At 35.2% G+C, this 21,400-nt stretch overlaps 1 protein-coding gene across 3 annotated transcripts in view; it reads right to left on the reverse strand.

The window, feature by feature from the left end:
- Positions 1-21,400, reverse strand: part of TFPI (tissue factor pathway inhibitor) — a 106,058-nt gene that overhangs the window by 53,705 nt on the left and 30,953 nt on the right. Inside the window, exon 1 of one of the 3 annotated variants that reach the window (XR_005790421.1) lies at positions 15,036-15,120. The exons of 1 other annotated variant lie outside the window; for it this stretch is intronic. The gene's annotated coding sequence lies outside the window, so the exon portion shown is untranslated. Of the gene's footprint in view, positions 1-15,035; positions 15,281-21,400 lie in introns of those variants that run through there. One more of the 3 variants, XM_040475603.1, reaches the window with a different exon arrangement.

Consider the following 21,400-nt stretch of genomic DNA (forward strand, 5'->3'; position numbering starts at 1 on the left):
CACATCCTAGATAAAGTGAAATATCAAAAACCTTTGAAGTCTTGGGAAGAAAACTTGAGAAATTAGGATAAAGAGCAAGCAAAATGTACAAGAAATGTTATACATTAAAGTTTAATGAAAGGAAAACTCATATAATAAATTTTATTTAAAGGAAAGAATATACCCTTAATGAAAACATGAAATAAATGTAAGGGACAGGATCAAATAATGGCAGGTTCAGATTGCCTTAGATTTTGAAGCACAGTGTGACCCAACGAAACAATATATTATCATATATAAAAATTATCAAGCATTATTACATGTATCCTCCATACTTCATGTCATAACATCACAAATGTTTACCAAACACGCACAAAATATAAAACATGAAACTAAGAAGTCCTCCTAACATGTACACTTGGAAGTTTTTATGGAGTCAGTTTAAGTGTATTCTGGAATATCAGAAAACCCAGAAGCTTCCAGATAATATTTTAAAATGAAAGCTGTCTATGATATGTAGTACCATTGGAAGTGTAGTTTGGGAGAAGTGGCCCAATTTGTGAGGAAATTAAAAAGTAAATTCAAGATAATTTGTTGATTAAAATTACATGGAAAGTGAGGAGAGAGAAGAATCAAGGACAATTATAGTTTCTGAGTTAACAAAAAGTCAGTGGATGGTTCCAGGTAATGAGTTAAAAAGAAAAAGAACCTGTTGCCTTAGGAAGGTGATGAATTCAGTCTGAGGCACTTTGAGTTTGAAGTTTCTGTAAGACATTCATTGGAGCCATGAAATAAGAAGCCTAATATGTACATGTGGTGCTCAGGACGGACATCTCTGCCAGAGGTGAGAATCAGGGGCACCCGGGTGGTTCAGTCAGTTAAGTGTCCAACTCTTGGTTTCGGCTCAGGTCATGATCTCACAGATTCGTGAGTTCAAGCCCCGCATTGGGCTCTGTGCTGATAGCATGGAGCCTCCTTGGGATTCTCTCTCTCCCTTGCTTTCTGCCCCTGCCCCACTCACGCTGTCTCTGTCTCTATCAAAATAAATAAATAGGGGCGCCTGGGTGGCTCAGTCGGTTAAGCGTCCGACTCCAGCTCAGGTCACGATCTCGCGGTCCGCGAGTTCGAGCCCCGCGTCCGGCTCTGGGCTGATGGCTCAGAGCCTGGAGCCTGTTTCGGATTCTATGTCTCCCTCTCTCTCTGCCCCTCCCCTGTTCATGCTGTGTCTCTCTCTGTCTCAAAAATAAATAAACGTTAAAAAAAAATTAAAAAAAATAAACTTAAAAAAAAGAAATGTGAAAATCAAAGTATAAATGATAATTTCTTCTGTGTAGTGGATGAAACAGTTTTAACACATACTTGTATAGCACTTGCTAAGGAGCGGACATTCTTCCTTTTACAAACTTTAATTTCATGTAATCTGTGACTCTATGAGGGGAGTATGAGGATTAGAAAGGAATACCCTAGAACTAAACTCCAAAGAATGAGAATGAGGCAAAAGGTCTGAGAAGATGACTAAGAAATGGCCAGGGAAGCAGGAGGAAACCTGGGAAGCTATAGTGATATGGATGCTAAGGGAGGCACTTCAAGAAAGTGTTGCAGGTTGACAATGTCTGAAGCACAGAGGGTTCAAAGGAAGGCATGGTGGTTAGTGTCAATGACATTGTCAGTACCCTTGCAGAATGACAAAAGATTTGATATAGTTGTGTGGGCAGGTGAGCTGTCGAAGGAACTGGAATAGAGGCTGTGAACACAGCAAGTTAGGGTATCATTTCATGAATGTATCCGGAAAAATAAGAAAAGTAAAGGGAAACTTCTCTTGAGGGTATAGTTTTATACGTTTCTGCCATTAGAGAGAGGGAGAAAAAACTAAAGCAGAAAAAAAAAAATGAATAGAGGATCCTATAACATGAATAGAAGATCCTGGGCAACAGATAAAGAGGGTCTAAATTTAGACCTGAAGAAAAGAGTATATTCCATTAAAATGAGAGGTGGGGGCACCTGGGTGTCTCAGTCAGTTAAGCATCTGACTTTGGCTCAGGTCATGATCTCCCAGCAGTTCGTGAGTTCAAGCCCCGCATCACGGTGTCTAATGACAGCACTGAGTGGCTTCAGGTCCTATCTCCTTCTCTCTCTGCCCCTACCCTGTTTGTGCTCTTTCTCTGTCTCAAAAATAATAAATAAATATTTGTTTCAAAATGAGAAGTATTCTTTTGGGGGGGTTGGGGAGGTATGATGTGTGAGTGTATGTACATGTATGTATTTTGTGAAGGAGTTGTTGAAGAGCAAATAGAAAGTAGATGTTGTTGCTGTGATTCAGTTTTCTAGGTGAATAAGAGGTTGAGATTGTTCAAAATGTCAAGTAGTGGATTTTTAAAAATGTGAGAGTTTGACATCTTCTCTAGACAAAATAAAAGGAGGTATTGAAAATTTCTTGTTAAAGGATTTCTGGACCTCTGGGATCCAAAATTATAAATTCATAATAATTGGCCTGTGAAAATCAGTGCTTCTTCTCTCTAGATATCAAAAATAAACTTTTGAAGGACCCAGAGTTGGATTTTATCAATTGGACAGAGATAAAAGACCACAAGGGCAAGACTTTGAGGAGTGTTGGCAAGAGGAAACATGTAAGTGGTTTGCTATTTAATCATCCGCAAATAATTTTTCCTATGTGTACATTCTTTCTTCAAAAAATGTAGATGATATGTTATGCTAGCAATATCACATACTTGGAAATTTAAATATATGAAAATGGCTAAATGCACACTCATGTTTATTTTAGTATAAAAATGTTACATTTTTAATGTAGATATGCAATGTTATGATAATTATCAGATATGGTGACACATCCATCTATCAGATGTAATATTACACAAAGTTAAATTGGTAATGTTAATGACTAGAAGCTAAAGTGGGGGAATAATCATGATAATATGAATTTTAAAAGCTGAATACAAAAAAATATATGTCTATTTTAAGATCAGATAAAATTGATGTTCATGCAGAAAAATATGTTTTAAAAAGGGAAACTATATTAGGCTAGTGAGAATATGGATATCTTTTTGTCATTTTTTTAACTTTTAAAATTGTTTCAGTTTTCTTGTTTGTTTTCATATTGAACAACCATTTGTAACCACTTTTTATCGATGTTAGTAAGCCGAAAATGTTCAAAATCTAGATCTCAGGGAAAGATAGCCTATGTCTACTCCAGGAATAAATTTATAAATAATAAGCTTCATTACTCCACTTTAATCGTAGTGATTCCATTTCCCCTATGGTGATTGGTTTAATTATTTCTATATGATAAGTTTCTGACCAATGATATGAGAAAGAAAGTATGCTATTTTCCCAGGGTTCGAGATTATGTACTTTTGAAAAAGATTCTTGCTTTAAATGGAGCCACATGGAAAAGGCCACATGGTGTGTCTGTCCGTTTGTCTTTATGTGATGCTTGTGACTGAAGCAATCATCTTATAATATTGAGACCTACCTGAGATAAAGACTACCTGCTATAAATGATAGAAATAAAATGGCAGGGGAACCTGGATTTGTGTTGAATTAACTGGTCTTGAAGCATATTACCTCTGTGCTTTGTACAGTAAGATAATATAATGAAATAAGTAGCCTCATTATCTAAGCTAGTTGGCTGTGGTTTTGTCCTACGCCCAGCCAAATGTAACCTACCTGAGAGTTATTTTGCTTTTATTACTTTCACAAACTGCTTATTAACCAATTTTTTTCAACTGTTTTGATAAAGGATGCTTGGGGGAGCAGTCAGCGCCCCTACAAGAGTCAAATTTTTAGATTATGTTTTAGAAATATACCCAGGGTAAAGATAAAATATGGAAAACAATGAAGCAAAACATTCTGACCTGATAAGTAAATTAATATTAGAAACACAGGGTGATTCAAAAATAAAACAACAACAAAACACATCCTGAAATAACTGCAGACTATTGACTTTATTCGTGTTTACTTAAAGACTGGCAGTCCACTAGGGAAACATCTACTAGATCTGGCTCCTGTTACAGGAAGTCATATTTCCGGAGACTTGTGTAATGTGAAATTCCCTAATGTTAGTTAATAGGTCACATCATAACACTTATCTGTGTTTTAGATTGTGACAATCTCATTGATAAAAAACTTTGTTACTCTCTTTTACATTCAGAAGCAGTTGTCACATATGAGTTTATAAAGCTGGAGAGTTTCTTCTAAGAATAATACATTAAAAGCTGTTCACTGTGTGAGCCTAACTGCTTGTCATGTATAATGTAAGAAAAAAGTAAAGACAATCCCATAGAAAGGAAACGGTGACAGTAGGGAGAAAGAGCGAATATCTTCATGTTATAACCCAAAAATAAAAACTGAAGTGGAGAGCATGATGATGCAATTATATACTATTAGAGATAAAAGAAACCATAGGGATAGGTATTTTTAAGGAGAAAACTGAATCCCACAAACAGACCCCCCCAAAGTCTTACATTTGCAAATTGGCAGAACTTCAATTCAAACATGGGAATTGCGAACATTCAAGGAAAAGGCAACTGGTGCAAGAAAGACCCACTGTTCTTGCAAATATCTTCCTCTTTTTTCCCCTAAAGTGGATTTCAGGTTATTTACAATCTCTAGAAACTAACATTTCATCAAGTTCTAACTAGGGGATTTTTATTCTCTGTTTTGGACCTATGTCCTATAAGTAAAATAAGTCAAGAAGAAACTCATCAATTAAAACAATTTAAAATCTTTAAAAATTTTTCTATGTTTATATATTTAAAGAGGAAAAATAATCTCCCTTTAAATAATACTAAGAAATACTAATTCTTATTGCTAGTTAAGAGAGAACAGAGAGCTGGGAAATTGAGAAGGAAAATTGAGAAGTGATGGGCAGGGAGAGAGGAGAATAAAGAGATAATTAGAAGTTATGAGTCAGGAAAATGTAAATATGTATAAATATTTCTAAAAATCTGTAAGTCAAGTCTGAAGAAAATATGATATAAATCTTCAAATACTAAAAATATAATGAGCAAAGAGAAATCACGTAGAAACTCATAATAGAGGAAATAATGCCAAAGATTGTTTGTTATATATTTACCCATGATTACCAAAAGTCTTTTAGAACAATATGTGTGGAATTATATTGTCTAGATTTTACAGTTAAATTTGTAAGACATTTTTTTATTTTTTTTTTTTTTTTTGCTGTTCAGAAGTAGATGTCATTCATTTCTTTGAGTTTATCTTTCCTTATCAGAGTAACTCTACTTCCCATACTAAGTTTATTTAAAAGCAAAGCGTTTCACAACATACTGTATTCATGTCTTTTCTTTAGCAGGAGGAGGGAGACAAAAGTTGGTATTCTATATCAAACCAAAATGGAGGTTTCTGAGAATTCAGTTCTGCTTAACTACTGAAGCCAATAGCTTCAAATAGAAGGAAATAGAAAAGATACAAGTGAATACAATAAATACAGCTGTGAGGAGAAAGAACTGAATATATTAACTGTGTTTTTTTTTTCTATTATTATCAACATCCATATTTAAAAACAGAACAATATTGGAAGATCTACAGTTGCTTCTATTTTTCCTACTTTTTATATTTGCTTTTCTAGGTACCCATTATAGAGCAAGATAGGAAAATGGTATTGCAGGACCATTGCTTCTCTATATAACTATCTATCTATTTATCTATCAACATATCTATCATCTATTATCTTTTGGTTATACAAATACTGTATTAATTCTAATGAATCTATTAACTCACATTGAATGTAACATCTATGATCAGAGGGTATATGTACTTTGGAAAGACACAGAAAAACGGTTGAGACCCTCCTAATAGCGTTCAAATTAAAACTTTGATTCATAGCTAATGCAATTCAGGTTGATATTACCTTTTTTTTATTTCAAGAGTCAATAACTAAAGTCTGGTCAAGTTTTCTAATTTCCCCTCAGAGTCTCCCGTCATCACAGATTTTGTCTCTGCTTAGATAAATATATTAGAAACTTCTCAATTTTCTGCTTCTACTTATCTTAGTTTATATGAGAAAAGGACAGCAAAATGCTAGCCTATGTATGGTGTGGGGGGGCCCCAAGCAGACTGCCTCAGGATGGGCCACTTTGGCATAATGATTATTCTGAGCTGAAGGCAATCAACACCTTACGAGCTCAAGAGAAATTTTGGGATAACCTGGTGGTTCAGTCGGTTGAGCGTCCAACTTCACCTCAGGTCATGATCTTGCGGTTTGTGAGTTCAAGTCCCACAGTGGGCTCTGTGCTGACAGCTTAGAGCCTGAAGCCTGCTTCGGATTCTGTGTCTCCTTCTCTCTCTGCCCATCCCCCACTTGTACTCTGTCTCTCAAAAATAAATAAATAAATGTAAAAAAAATATAAAAAAGAGAGAAATTTTTATTTTCTTTCCCAGAATAAGGGTTACTAGCAGAGATGAATTTTATGTTGAGTGACCTCAAGATTTGTATGGCAAGGCAAACATCTAATTACCAAACATCTGTTCTTCTTATTGCTCTGCGAAGTGCATTCCTTTCCTCTGAAGTCTCAGACTCCCTAGTTCAGGATGACATATATACCTCATTTTGCCTGACTGTCTTTGGAATTTTCATGTCTATATGGATTCCCCATACATACGATATTAAATTTTATTTTCTCCATTAATCTGTCTCACATCAATTTGATTCTTAGTCCAGCTAGAAGGATCTTTGAAGAGGAGGAAGCAGGTAACTTTCTTTCTGACTGGAAAAGTATTATGGTTCCAAATATTAGCTAAAAGTTTTGTTTAATCTCTATTTATTTATGTTGAGAGAAAGAGTGCTCACAATCAGGGGAAGGGCAGAGAGGGAGGAAGACAGAGGACCCGAAGAAGCAGGATCTGTACTGTCAACACCCAGCCCAATGCAGGGCTCCATCTCATGGACCAAACCGTGAGATCATGACCTGAACCAAAATCAAGAGTAGGATGCTTAACAGACTGAGCCACCCAGGAGCCCCTATGAGCTAAAGATTTTATCCTGAAGTACAGTAAACATGGTGAACCAATAATGATCAGTTTTCTCACTCAGTGAGAGTAATTGCTGGTGAAATAAGTCCTCATATGGAAAAATCCTGGAATTTATGCTTGTGCTCTAATGAAAACTATCTGGAGGTGTCTGAGCTTAGTTCCAGATTGAAACTGCAGCTGTTCGTGACTGTACCCATATGTTTAGATGACATCCTGAGTTCAACTTCTCTGAATCACCACTGTAAAGGAACAGGGAAACCCCAGGGAGCTGAGTCATGGACTTCCAGGAACCATTAGCATGTTGATCTTCAGCTACTTCAATTTAGACTATAAAATGTCAAACCCATAAGAGAATGAGAACTGTAGGCCCAGAGAATGAAAGGCAATTGGTGCCACTTTTTTTTTTTTTTTCTCATAGGATCCAATAAATAGCTCTCTGTTTTTCTTGGTTCCTCCTCAATGAATGCTCATTATTTTACATTTTTATAAAAACCAGTTAGTTTGTCCAAATTGTCATTTCTTTTTCTCCCATCCAAATTCAGTCTAATACATACTCATATAATCAGGAATCCGATAACCTCTTCTTGTTAAATGCCCTACTTAATTCCTTTGATTGTAATTTTCTGAGAATAGAGAACAGAGTTTTGATTTTTTTGTAAGCTACTTTAAATATTAATAATTAAATTAATTTATACATTATTGAACTGTATGGCATTGCATACTTTTTGTATCATGCAAAGGACCTAATATATAAAAAGCATATTGAGTTAATACTCAGCTTTGAAGATACTAAAAATTGAATCTGCTTATTCAAGTATAATGATAGAACTGAAAGATATCTAAAAATGATTTAATCTCTCCCTTGGCTTTTCAAAAAGATCTTTTCTCAAAGATTTCTTTTTCGTTGGATAACTTTATGGCTTATCTCACACGAAAAACTTTATAAAGAGGAGCTCCTGGCTGTCACAGTTGGTAGAGCACGAGACTCTTGATATCAGGGTTGTGAGTTCAAACTCCACGTTGGGTGTAGAGATTATTTAAAAATAAAAATCTTCAAAAAACCTTTACAAAGATAACTCCTTTATCTAGCCTTCTCTAGGACATATTATTACTTGATACTCTTTTTGATCCTAACTCTATATTCTGTTTTCTTTAGATATTTAATCACATCTCAGGTATATCCTTCATGGTGAGATATAAGCTACTGAGATCTGAGGGAAATTAGACTCCTTTCTAAAATACAAATACACACATGCACAGATATTTTTTATGCACATTTCTGGGCATCTGTGAATGCCCACTCACTCTGTTTAATTGAGGCGTCCAGTACCTACTACAAGGAGAGACCGTCACTTGTATGTCTCTGGTTTCTGAATATGGAGATGATGATATGGAATGCAGATAAGTGGTAGTGGGGAGAGTAATGTTGATATAACAATGAAATGGCAAACAATGGTATTTCAAGGACTTTTTACTTTTTAAAGGGCTTTAATTAATGCATGCAAACTTAAAATGGCTTTAAATGAACTGACCATATATAGAAAAAATTTTAAAAAAGAAATCTCTTGCCATGTGAATTGTGGCTAATTTAAGTTCTCCTGGATTAAACATCTTTCTTTAGTTGATACATTCGTCAGCAATTCCTTAAGAGAAAACATACACAGCATACACAAAAAGGTTAATCCTGGGAAGACGAAAATAGGAATAAAATTATGGGCACTAAAAAAAAGGTTTAGGTGTTTCTAAGATAAATTGCTTATCTCACAATTTTTTGAGAAAGCACATTAACATCAGGATGTGGATGCACAATAATTTCTTTGTTGTGTACCTGTTTCCTATCCTCATGGACTGAACAACTATGCTAAAAGAGATTAAAACCACAGAACTCCAATAAGATATATAGAAATCTGAATAATGTACCCACTTTCACCTGATTATAAGACCAAATTCTAATGCTAAATATAAATTTTGTCTACAGCATTTATCATTTGGGATTATGTTTGCCTCAACTGGTATAAATAATTGAGCTTTGAGGTATTTCAAGCATCTTAATTAATATACATGTAATTGGAGTCCTGGAAAGAAAGGAATGTGCCTAAGAAGGCAAATGGCATCAGATGGAAATGTGGATCTATACAAAGGAATGAAGATGCCAGAGCATGTAACTACATGGGCAAATATAAAAGATTTTTTTTAACATTTAAATCTCTTTAAAAGATAATTAGCTCATCAATTTGACAAATGTATCCTACTAATATAAGATGTTAATAAAACGAGTTTGGAGCATATGGCTAGTCTTTTTAGCTTCATAAATTTTCTGTAAATCTAAATGTATTTAAGTAAAAAGTTTATTTTAAAAAGATGACTAATTGAAACCAGAATAAATTTATAACATGTAAGGAAGCAAAGTATATGGCAACAATAGCACAAAGGCCAGGGAAGGAAAAGTAGAAGTACACTGTTTGAAGTTTCTTGTACTATTAGAGAAATGGCTTAACATCTCTTGAAAGTAGAATGGGATGAGTCAAAGATGTATACTCTCAGCCCCCAAACAACCACTAAAATAACAACGAAGGATAGCAAATAAACCAACAAAGGCAATAAAATATTATCATTAATAATACTGAATTCAAAAGACCCCAAGTAAGTAAAAAAGAAAACAAAAATAGATAGGACCAATAGAACAACAGCTAAGTGAGAGACATGAATTCAAACCTATCAATGATCACATCAAATATAAATGCTCTAAGCACTCTAATTTAAAGGCAAATATTTCCCGATTGAGTAAAGCATCAAGACCAAATTATATATTGCCTAAAAGTCCATTTTATTTATGAACAAACAAGTGAAAAATGAAAAGATCTTAATAGAGACTGATAAAAGAATAGAGAATGTACAAACCACTAATATCAAGAAATGAAGGTTTCACATTATTACAGATTCTAGTATAAGGAAATAGTCGTATGCGTATAAATTTGACAACTTAGATAATTGGACCAATTTCTTGAAAGACAAACTACCAAAGTTCACTCAAGAAGAAATGAATAATCTGAATAGCTTATAATTATTTTTTATTGAATTTTGTAATTACAAACCTTTCCACAAAGAAAATTTCAGTCCCAGATGGTTTCACTGATGAATGCCACCAAACATTTAAAGAAGACATGATACAAATTTTACATTAACTACTCCAGAAAATTTAACATAAGGTAAGGAGTACTTGCCAATTCAATCTGTAAGGCCTGAATTACCCTGATACCAAAACCAAAAACGACAATATGAATAAAAAACATTAGCCTCCAGGACAGCAATATCAGGTAAAAATAGGTTCCAGTTTGCATCAGGAAACAAAACAGGAAGATCCTGTTTTCAGTTTTTAAAATTTAGATATCCAATATTATAATATTTGTACTTTCATTCTATTGAGAAAATATAAAAGGTATATTATCATGAATCTAGAATTCTTCACACTGAATTCTTTTTTTTAATGTGAAATTTATTGTCAAATTGGTTTCCATACACTGAATTCTTTTTAATAGTTTTCTGTTTTTATTTTTTATTGTGGTAAAGTAGATATACCATGAAATTTGCTATTTTAACCATTTTTTTAACATCTAATTTTGAGAGAGAGAGAGAGAGAGAGAGAGAACGAACTGGGGAGGGACAGAGAGAGAGAGGGAGGGAGAGAATCTCAAGCAGGTTCTATGCTGTCAACACAGAGCCCGACATGCTCAAGCTCATGAACCATGAGATCATGACCTGAGGTGAAATTAAGAGTTGGAGGCTTAACTGACTGAGCCACGCAGGTGCCCCTGCTATTTTAACCATTTTTAAGTGTACAACTCAGTAGCATTAATTACATTCACAGTGTTGTACAATCATTTCTGCTATCAACTGCTGAAATTTCTCATCACTCCAAACAGAAACTCTGTATGCATTAATCAGTAACTCACCATTTATCCCTTCCTCTAGATGCTGGTAAACTCTAATCTACTCCCTGGCTCTATGAATTTGTCTATTCTGGATATACACATGGAACTATATGCTATATGTTCTTCTGTGTCTGGTTTATTTCACTTTAGCATGCTTTCAAGGTCCATTCTTGTAGTATGAATCAGAAATTCATTCATTTTACATTCATGCATATTTGAAAATAGTTGGCACAAAAAAGAGCAAGAGTAGGCATATGCTATTTTAATATAATCATTTTGATTCATTTTGTAAGATAATTTGAAGTTTCCTAAATGGATTTTAAAAATATCAAAAGTTTGCAACAAACACTATTATTCTGAAGGCTCATCCCATTACTAAAGTTTACTCCATTTTTAAGTCTTGTAAAGTAAAGAACGAGGTGATGCTTAGAGATGGGATATTATGGGATTTGAGGCGAGGATAGACATTGATATGAATCATGAAGAGGAGAGATAAACTGAGGTTGGCAGCAGAGTGGTGGCAGCACTGAGGGTATGGTACAGTTGAAGGATGCCAGTGGTAAATTATGCTTGGTAATAAAAACACTACATTTTATTAGTGCCATATTGATTGATAGTTTCACATTTCTGATGTTGAAATAGTCTAATCAACAACACATAATATTTATTCAGTCTACAGAGAATGCTACTATGCTATTATTACATTTTGATTAGGGAATTCCTTGCAGTAAGTCCATGTCACCTCAGGGAACTGTGGTCCACCAGACAGAACAATTGGAATAGAAATACTGCATCACTGGCACTTCTACTACGGATCATGGTGTCCTTTTACTCTTTTGTTTTTAAAATAAATTTAAAATGTGTTTATTCCAACTAAGAGAGAACATAGGATCCCAAAGGAAGTCCTGAAGAGAGGTGAACATAGCAAATTTGACATGGATCCAGTGCTTTTTGTTATTGGTTCTGGAAAGAAGAAATGTGGCAATGACTAGGTCATCCTTAGCCTTTTGGTAGTTGAATCCTAAGCTTTGGTTCTACATGACACCTGCCACTTGGAGAAGAAGTGAAGACAAGGAAAAAAGAGTAGTGGGAAGACTGGGCTCCTGGCGATGATACATCACACCAAGAAACCAGTCATGGAGGATTTCAGAGACCTACTAGAGAAAGAACCTTCTGGAATATCTTGCAACATTTCTTCATTTTGATGAAATTTAATATTCAGAAACAAGGACTTTAATAGTCACTCAATTTCTTGAATTCAGATATCTCCAAGGCACAAACAAAAAATTACAGCTTTGGTATATTTCTATAAAAGGTATAATACATTTAAGAATATTTTTTGTTTTTAGGGGCTCTTGGATGTCTCAGTGGGTTAACTGTCTGACTCTTGATTTGCGCTCAGGTCCCAATCTCACGGTTTGTGACTTTGAGCCCCGTATCAGGCTCTGTGCTGACAGTGGGGAGACTGCTTGGAGTTCTCTCTCTCTCTCTCTCTCTCTCTCTCTCTCTCTCCCCCTCTCTCTGACCCTCTCCCACTCTCTCTCTCTCTTTCTCTCAAAATAAGTAAATAGACTTTAACAACAACAACAAAAGAACATTTTTGTTTTTAAAAAGACAAATGTGTAAATTAATTTCCCAAGTTAAATGTTTTAGATGGAAAACAAAAACGGGAGGGTGCTAGAGTCAGGCTTTAGTGAAATAGGTGAATTATAGTACAGTTCTTAAATCATGTCTACATAGCAAAAATAAATTGTTGATATAATTAACTTATTTTAACCAATATTATCATTCAACTTATTTATGTATACTAATAAATAAGGTATTTTTTAAAAATCCTATTCTAAGTACTTCCCTTCCCTTTTCATATTGTTTCTCCTGCCCTTTATTCTTTTATTTTGCAAAGATTTTTACTTTGCACTTTTTTTTCCTGCTAATTAGGTAGTGATCTGAGTTGAAATGTGTCTTAAAAGTTTGTGACACTGAATTTAAACCAACCATTTCTAAAGAATATATAGCATTTACTATTTGGTCAGTTGCTAGGTATTCTGAGAATAAGTAAAAGCCTTTTGAACTTGGCCTTTTCTTCCAGTAGTTTTCTTCCAGATTGGACTCATCTTGTCCAATTATCTTTTGAATTTGAATAATATAGATAAAATAATGGTCAGGAAATTAATTCTGAAGAGAAGAGTAACTTAATATTATAAAAAGTATAGTTTAATAACACAATTTCCCACTTCATAGATTATTTTATTTTTAAATTTAGCAAAAATGTTTATGATTTTAGTCATAATAGTTGTATGACCAACAAGCAAGTGAAGCCTAGAGTTACAATCAGACCAGCAAGCACCAACTGATGGCATAATCCATTTGAACAGGAGCCACATTTTGATCTAGTCTATTGAATGTCAAACAAATACTTAAAGGTATCAGACCATACCTTTAAAAAAACAAAACAAAACAAAACTTGTGCCATTCAGCAAACCTAATGGAAAGAGGAACCAAACAGTAATATGTATGTCATTAAAGTTCTCCAACAACATTCTTTAATTTTTTAATTAAAAAAATTTTTTTAATGTTTTTATTTAATTTTGGAGAGAGAGAGAGAGAGACAGGGCACGAGCGGGGAGGGGCAGAGAGAAAGGGAGACACAGAATCCAAAGCAGGCTCCAGGCTCTGAGCTGTCAGCACAGAGCCCAACGCAGAGCTAGAACCTGTGAACTGCAAGATCATGACTTGAGCCAAAGTCTGGATGCTTAACCGATTAAGCCACCCAGGTGCCCTTCTCCAAGTATTTTAAAGTTTTGCTTTTACATCTATAATGTTAATTACTTGTATCCACATTAATATTTAACCCCTTTGATCCCTATGAATATCTTATATAATTTTATTAACCCATAGGCTCTGAATTAAATTGCATACTCCAATACATTTTCAAAGACAGTATTCATTTTTTAGTTTAAAGATTAGAGGAGATACAGATAAAATGTCTTGAAATAATCATGCACTAGAATGATGAATTAAAAACAATCTAAAACTGTTTTAGGAAAGGATTTTCTTAGGTTTAAAAACTTTGCAGTATCTCAAAATTGACATGTTTTCCTTCTGATGTAAATACTATGCCTTTATACATAAAATATGACTCTCTGGGCTGTAGATTTCCTGCTTGGGTTCTGCCCTCTGTGTTTATCACACAATTTACAAAGTCATTTTGTGACTAATTTCCAGAGCACTGAGTCACACTGTGGCTGTTGCTTATCTTTTCTTTTTTTCCTACATGGCACTGTTTGGCCTTCATTTTTTGGTATTACTTACACAAATGAGCTTTTTCCACAGTTAAATAACTTTGTCTCATTATAGTTCGGTGGTTGTGTACTTTTATATTATGTGCTTTTATTGGCTACCAGAAGCAAATTTTAATGTTTCATAACCAACATGAACATGATAGTACATCATGTAGGTATGTGATCTATTGCTTTAATTAACATCATTGTACTACAAATAGTGAAATGATATATATTCTTATTTAAGTATCTTAGAATGTGAGTTTTATTCTTCGAAGGCTTGTAAAGTATTTCCTTAGAGAGATTAGTTAATACAGGCATAAAATATTTAATTTAGTTTACAAGAATTCTAATGTTTATGCTTCATTTTAACTACCAACAATTAAAGGTAATGGAAGAAGGTTCTTTAAACATAAGGCTGCCAGGGAGTCTCTCAATCATATTTCTTTATATGTTAATATATGCTATTTAAAAGTAAACCAAATCTTCAGAAAATTCCAATTAAACACACAATTAGTAACAAATTGCTACCACAAGCTAAGAATTACAAAAAAGACTACATCTCACCAACTTCTTACAAAAATGTTCAAGGTCTTCAAGCATAAATATATACTGCATATATATTTGCATTAGAACTAAATGCAAAGTGCTGAGAACTTAATTTTGCACTGAAATATGAGTTTACTCTGTTTACAGAGAAGAGTCAATTTTCTTTATAGGGTTACAGACAATGGTCCTCCCCTACCAGCCTTTACCTCTCAGTACCCTGTTTTTCTCCCAAGAAAAAATAAAGGTTATTTCTCATGGGCTAGAAAGTATATTGCCAAGTACTCACGAGTCAAATCTCTGAAGAAAGTTCTTGGAAAGATTTTTTTCAAAGCGGAGTTGAGGTTATTTTGTTTTCCCTTCCAGGCACTGAAGAGAAGATATATCTTTTCTACTTCTTTTAAACAGATCAAGAAACTGGGGAGTGGAGAATAGTGAAAGAAATGTAATCTGATCCTACTAGCAGTGAAGGGCGAGGTAAGAATTTGATGATTATGTAGCCCAAAGTCGCTCCTGTCTATTGGAGCAAAGAGGGAGCCCCAGAGCTGGTTTCAGAGATCACAGGCAGTTGGGAATAGCCAGGCTTCCTGTTTAGGTCACTCCAATAGTATTTAGGCTAATTTCGCCAAACACTTTTCTATTATGGACAAAATGAAGGAAACAGAATTCAGAATTACTGTTCTTGAAGAACTATATCTTTCACTTTCCAGGATTCTTTTTATAATCAGTTAAAAAAAGAAAAAAACACTTTTACCCTCAGAGCTATATATTTTTACAATATATATTTACTATTACATTGTTACTTAATAAAATGACCTCTTTTTCCAGTTTGTTTTTTTCTTCAAATTATTTTATCCATATTATCGGTATACTTAAGAAAACAATCTGAGGGCTTCTGAAGTTTCCTAGGATTAGAGAATTATCTATTGCAGAATGATGGGCTGTGAACCCTGAACCTCAACTCTTTGCTAGTTTTGCAACTTTGGTCAATTATTTAAACTCTCTGAGCATCCATTTCTTTTTCCCTAACATAATAATAATAAAGGTTTTTAAATTTGATATATGTAGTAAATGGGTTAATACATGTATGTATACGTATAAACATATATAAAGCACTTAAGACACGCACCTTCAATAAATGTAAATTTTTGTGTTTATTACTATTGTTTATATTATGATGATAATGATATTATTTCACATAACTTGTAAATTCTTAAATATGTCCAATTGTTCTGCTGTAAGTTGCTGTCATGAGGTTAACCTTTAGTGTTTTCTTTTTTTTTTCAATATATGAAGTTTATTGTCAAATTGGTTTCCATACAACACCCAGTGCTCATCCCAAAAGGTGTCCTCCTCAATACCCATCACCCACCCTCCCTTCCCTCCCACCCCCCATCAACCGTCAGTTTGTTCTCAGTTTTTAAGAGTCTCTTATGCTGGGGCGCCTGGGTGGCGCAGTCGGTTAAGCGTCCGACTTCAGCCAGGTCACGATCTTGCGGTCCGTGAGTGCGAGCCCCGCGTCGGGCTCTGGGCTGATGGCTCAGAGCCTGGAGCCTGTTTCTGATTCTGTATCTCCCTCTCTCTCTGCCCCTCCCCCGTTCATGCTCTGTCTCTCTCTGTCCCAAAAAAATAAATAAAACGTTAAAAAAAAAAAAAAAGAGTCTCTTATGCTTTGGCTCTCTTCCACTAACCTTTAGTGTTTTCATAATGGAATTATGATCATATCAGACTAAGATCACTAAAGATTTCCTATGATTTCAGAATCTACTATTCCATTAAGGTTTCAGTCATTTGATCAAAAAATCCATCAGTTTCCTGTTTTTCCCTTTTTAGATTGTCTTTGTGCCTTTGGCTTTTCTTTTTTTGTTTGTTTCATTCCTTTAATCTTTGTGTGAGTGGTAACTTTTCTTCTTCTGTATTTTTAATATTTACTGAATAATTATAATACCATATGGTTTCACTCTTATGTGGATCCTGAGAAACTTAACAGGAACCCATGGGGGAGGGGAAGGAAAAAAAAAAAAAAAGAGGTTAGAGTGGGAGAGAGCCAAAGCATAAGAGACTGTTGAGAACTGAGAGCAAACTGAGGGTTGATGGGGGGTGGGAGGGAGGAGAGGGTGAGTGATGGGTATTGAGGAGGGCACCTTTTGGGATGAGCACTGGGTGTTGTATGGAAACCAATTTGACAATAAATTTCATATATAAATAAAAATAAAAAAAAATAATTATTAGGGGTCTAGCACATAAATAACCTCATTTAATTCTCACAACTAGCTTATGAATAAGGTACCCAGGACAGGCCACCCCAAGATGGCTCAATTTGGCATGAAGATTATTTTTTATTTAAAAGCACTCAAAACTCAGCAGATTCAGAAAAGACTGTTTACCTTTCCCACGACAGCCTAAAAGGATTTAGACAGAGGATCTGCTTCGGAAATAGAACTATCACTAGAGATAACTACATTATGATATGAACTAGGCATGGTAGAGAAGAACCTAGCAAGACCTGTTTGATCAAAGTCTCTAGGTCCTATTGTTTTTGATAGCCCTGAAAATGTTTGTTTACCGAATATTTACTCTTTTTTATCTTCCAGTGAATTGCATGCTTTCCGTTTGAAGTATCAGACCCCTAACCGCTCCTTAGTTCGGAGTGACACATATACCTCATTTTGCCTGTCTTTGGAATTTCCATGTCTGTATGGATTTCCCATATGTACAAAATTAAATTTTATTTTCTCCTGTTTATCTCATGTCAATTTAATTCTTATTCCAGCTAGAAGGACCTTGAAGGACAAATAAAATTCTTTCCTCTAGACAATGGTGTAGGAGAGAAAAAATAATTTTCCCTCTACCCTTCTAGGTTCTTGGGTGAGACCACCCTATAATAAAAGATTTACAGGGAAAAACAAACAGAAGTTTAGTAACATATATACTTTCTGTATACATAGGATATACCCAGGAAAGCAGAATGACTCCTTGAAGTGGCCCAAGCTACCATCTGAAACATCTCTAAAGACAAAAGATGATGTTGGGGGTGAGTGAGCCAGTTATGGGAGACTATCAGGAAAAGCACAGCAAACAAGGATTAGGTTGCTATGCAAATTTAAGTCTTTGCCTTCTCCAGTGATAAATTTCTAAAGATTTAGTTATTCTCTTCTTCCTGACACACAGAGGGAGATGCCTGTACTGATGGGGATTTCTTGTATAAACGTAAATGTCCCTTAATAAAAGACAACTTCTCCTTTTTCTTTTTTTTTTTAACTTTTTAAAATGTTTATTTTTGAGAGAGAGAGAGAGACAGAGCATGAGCGAGGGAAGAGCAGAGAGAAGAGGAAACAGAACTTGAAGCAGGCTCCAGGCTCTGAGCTGTCTGCACAGAGCCCAACAGGGCTTGAACCCACAAACCCCAAGATTATGACCTGAGCCGAAGTCAGACGCTTAACCGACTAAGCCACCCAGGGGCCCCGATAACTTCTCCATTTTCAAAGCTTTTCGTGTCTGTTGTTTTTTTTAAAATAATCACCCTAAGTAAGAGATACAGACTTTCAGTTATGGAATGAATGTCATGAGGATAAAAGGTACAACATGGGAAATACGGTCAATACTAGTGTTGTAATAGATGGTAGGTAGCTACACTTGTGATGAGCATAGTATAATGTTAGTTCAATCACTGTGTTGAAACTAATGTGATATTATCAGCTATACTTCAATTAAGGAAATTTAAGTAAATAAAAGTTATAAAGCAAGCCAGTGAAATATTAAATAAAAATAAAGCCTTTCTAACTTGGCCAAAAACCAAAAACCAAACCAAAACAAAACAAAAAACCCCACAACAAAAAACAGCCTAAAATAGTCCTTATGCCAGAGAGGCGTATTTTTGGGATGACAAATCCTGCTCCCTTCTAATGGCTGTTTCTACAGGTTTTGGAAGGTTAAGTATAGTTTGTGGAGCTCTGATTCACATTGTGTGGTCTGACTTCAAAGTGCAGATGCTTAAATACTCTTTTGTGTTTTCTCACACCTATTCTGTACTTCATACCAAAAAACCCCAAAAAACAAGCAAACAAAAAACTTTGCTGTGTGCATTAAAACTTTGGTTTTAACAATGAAACTTTGCTGCATAATTACCCCTTATTACCTCAGACTCTGCCTCTCAAGCATATTCAGTGTTCCCTTCCTAACTCACATTTGTGAGGAAATTTGCCTGGTTTTGGATTGGAATGAACACTGATTAATTTGGGGGCTAATCTACAGGCTTTGTTGGGGTAGAATTAAGCTCAGCCAATCAGATTTCTTTTTTCGAACTTGAACTAAGAGCTGTAGAAAAAGTATAGAGTAGGTGCCAAGCTCTTAACTAAAAAGCTGACATAGAGAAAGAGCTGGCAGCTGTAATGATATATGCAAGATGATTATGTGGAGAGAGAATGATGAAAAGAATGACAGAGAATGTACAGCCTCTGAGAGGAGATGAGAAAGAATGAAAGCAAGACAAGACTGGGAACAGGAGAGGTGAGAGAGGGTGTCTGAATTCTACAGCAAAGTCCTTCTCCAGGTCTACTTCCAGTTCTCCTAAGTACTCAAAAACATACATCCTTGTAGCACTCAATCCCTGTTTCCCTTGTTAAAAAGATAACCAGAGGCCCAAAATGGCATCACTTAGGCCAAGTCACTAAACTGGGGCTTAATACCTAATTGCAATTTCAACCTCCCCCAGCAGAAAGGTAAATCTTAACCTGTTAGTCTGGAATTTCCTGATAAGCACCAGTGAAGTAATCTGTCACATGGGCCCTCACACATCCCCAAAGGCAGATAAGATAATTCACCCAATATTGACCTCCTGCCCTTCACTCTAAGGAAAAGTGACCTTGCCTGGAACAATCCTTTCTTTTGTTTTACTTTCTTGTTCCACCTACTTCCTATAAAAAAACCTTCCATTTTGTACAACTCCTTGGAGCTCTCCTCTATTTTCTAGATGGGATGCTGCCCAGTTTATGAATCGCTTAGCAAAACCAACTGGCAATTGGTTAGATTCATATCTACTTGGTTGAATTTCTGCTCTTTAGCACACTAAAATCTTGAGAAATCTTTTTTATTATGTGAAGAACTTTATTTCAAAGAGTGGCAGCTGAGCCAAAATTAATTTCCCAGAAATCATCAATTTCATATTTATGTTGCATCAGTGAAAACTTTTCACCATTTTCTTCCATATAACTTACACAAACCGGAACATTCTTGTGCGGGAGAGAGCCTGGGGACATGAAGGTCAATTATTAAGATAAGATAGTCTGTCACTACCCTGCTTTGTGGACTCACATTTTCTCTTCTCTGAGGATTACGTGCACTCCCTCTTGTAGTTCTGCCACCAGCTTGCCATTCCACTGTGTACAAGTCAGTGTAAGTCTAAATTAGTCGGATAAAAAAAATTTTCTCACCAACAATTTGACTCTTTGCCATTGTATCTTAAAGTTCTTTGTATCTTTTTTTTTTTAATTTTTTTTTCAACGTTTTATTTATTTTTGGGACAGAGAGAGACAGAGCATGAACGGGGGAGGGGCAGAGAGAGAGGGAGACACAGAATCGGAAACAGGCTCCAGGCTCCGAGCCATCAGCCCAGAGCCCGACGCGGGGCTCGAACTCACGGACCGCGAGATCGTGACCTGGCTGAAGTCGGACGCTTAACCGACTGCGCCACCCAGGCGCCCCTAAAGTTCTTTGTATCTAATCAGCATCTGGATTTTCAACTGCCCACCTAATACTAAGGTACTTTCCTTTTCATTCCTTACCATTCTGTTCACTTTTTCTTTCCAACCACCATACAACACAAATAACATTCCAGGCTCTTACTAGGAGTTTGTTTAATTCATATCCAAGCTAGGAAATAGTCTTTTTTTTTCTTTACTTGTTCTATATATCAGAAAACATTTCCTAATTTACCCATTAAGAATCTTTTCCATTAAAATATACTGAATGTTTCAACAAGTTCAGGCAACTAACTAGATGAGTGAGACAAATATGGAAGGAAATTAGTTCCTTGAAGGAACTATGAGAAGCGTACACTATGAGGAACTATGAGAAGAGTTCTCTGCTGTAGGACAGAGAACAAACTTAGGATGTCAAAAACCAAAATATGCAGAAGTTTTGATAAACATCTAAAATGAAATTAAGTTGTATCACATTGAACAACTATTTTATTCATGTCGGTTTACTCTAAAGTATGGGAAAGATTAGACATTCTATTGCTTTATATTTCAACCAATTACTTATCACAAAGTCACAAAGTGTGACTACAAAGGTCTTGAATTGGATTCGGCAAAGGCTGAGTGTTTGAGCTTCAATTCTTTGTCTCAGCCTTCATCCTTTATCTAGAATATAAACCATGGACAGCTTGTACTTCACTTTCCTGAGAATGAATTTCTGAAATCTGATCAGCAAATGGAAACGTTACACATTTTCAGATTTCAAATGTAAAAAAGAATGGCATCTAAATTGTATCAAATTGTATCCAGAGAAACTCTGTGTAATAGGTATGACACATACAAACATGGGTACAAAATTGCTTCTATTTATTTTATTATGAACAAAACAAATTAACTCTCAAGCCCCTATTTTTACTGATACAAAAATTCGTTTTGGTTTGGTTTGTTTTAACCATGA

The sequence above is a fragment of the Herpailurus yagouaroundi genome, unplaced genomic scaffold (genome assembly GCF_014898765.1).
Source record: "Herpailurus yagouaroundi ecotype Mexico unplaced genomic scaffold, PumYag 140, whole genome shotgun sequence".
In the NCBI taxonomy this organism is placed as follows: domain Eukaryota; kingdom Metazoa; phylum Chordata; class Mammalia; order Carnivora; family Felidae; genus Herpailurus; species Herpailurus yagouaroundi.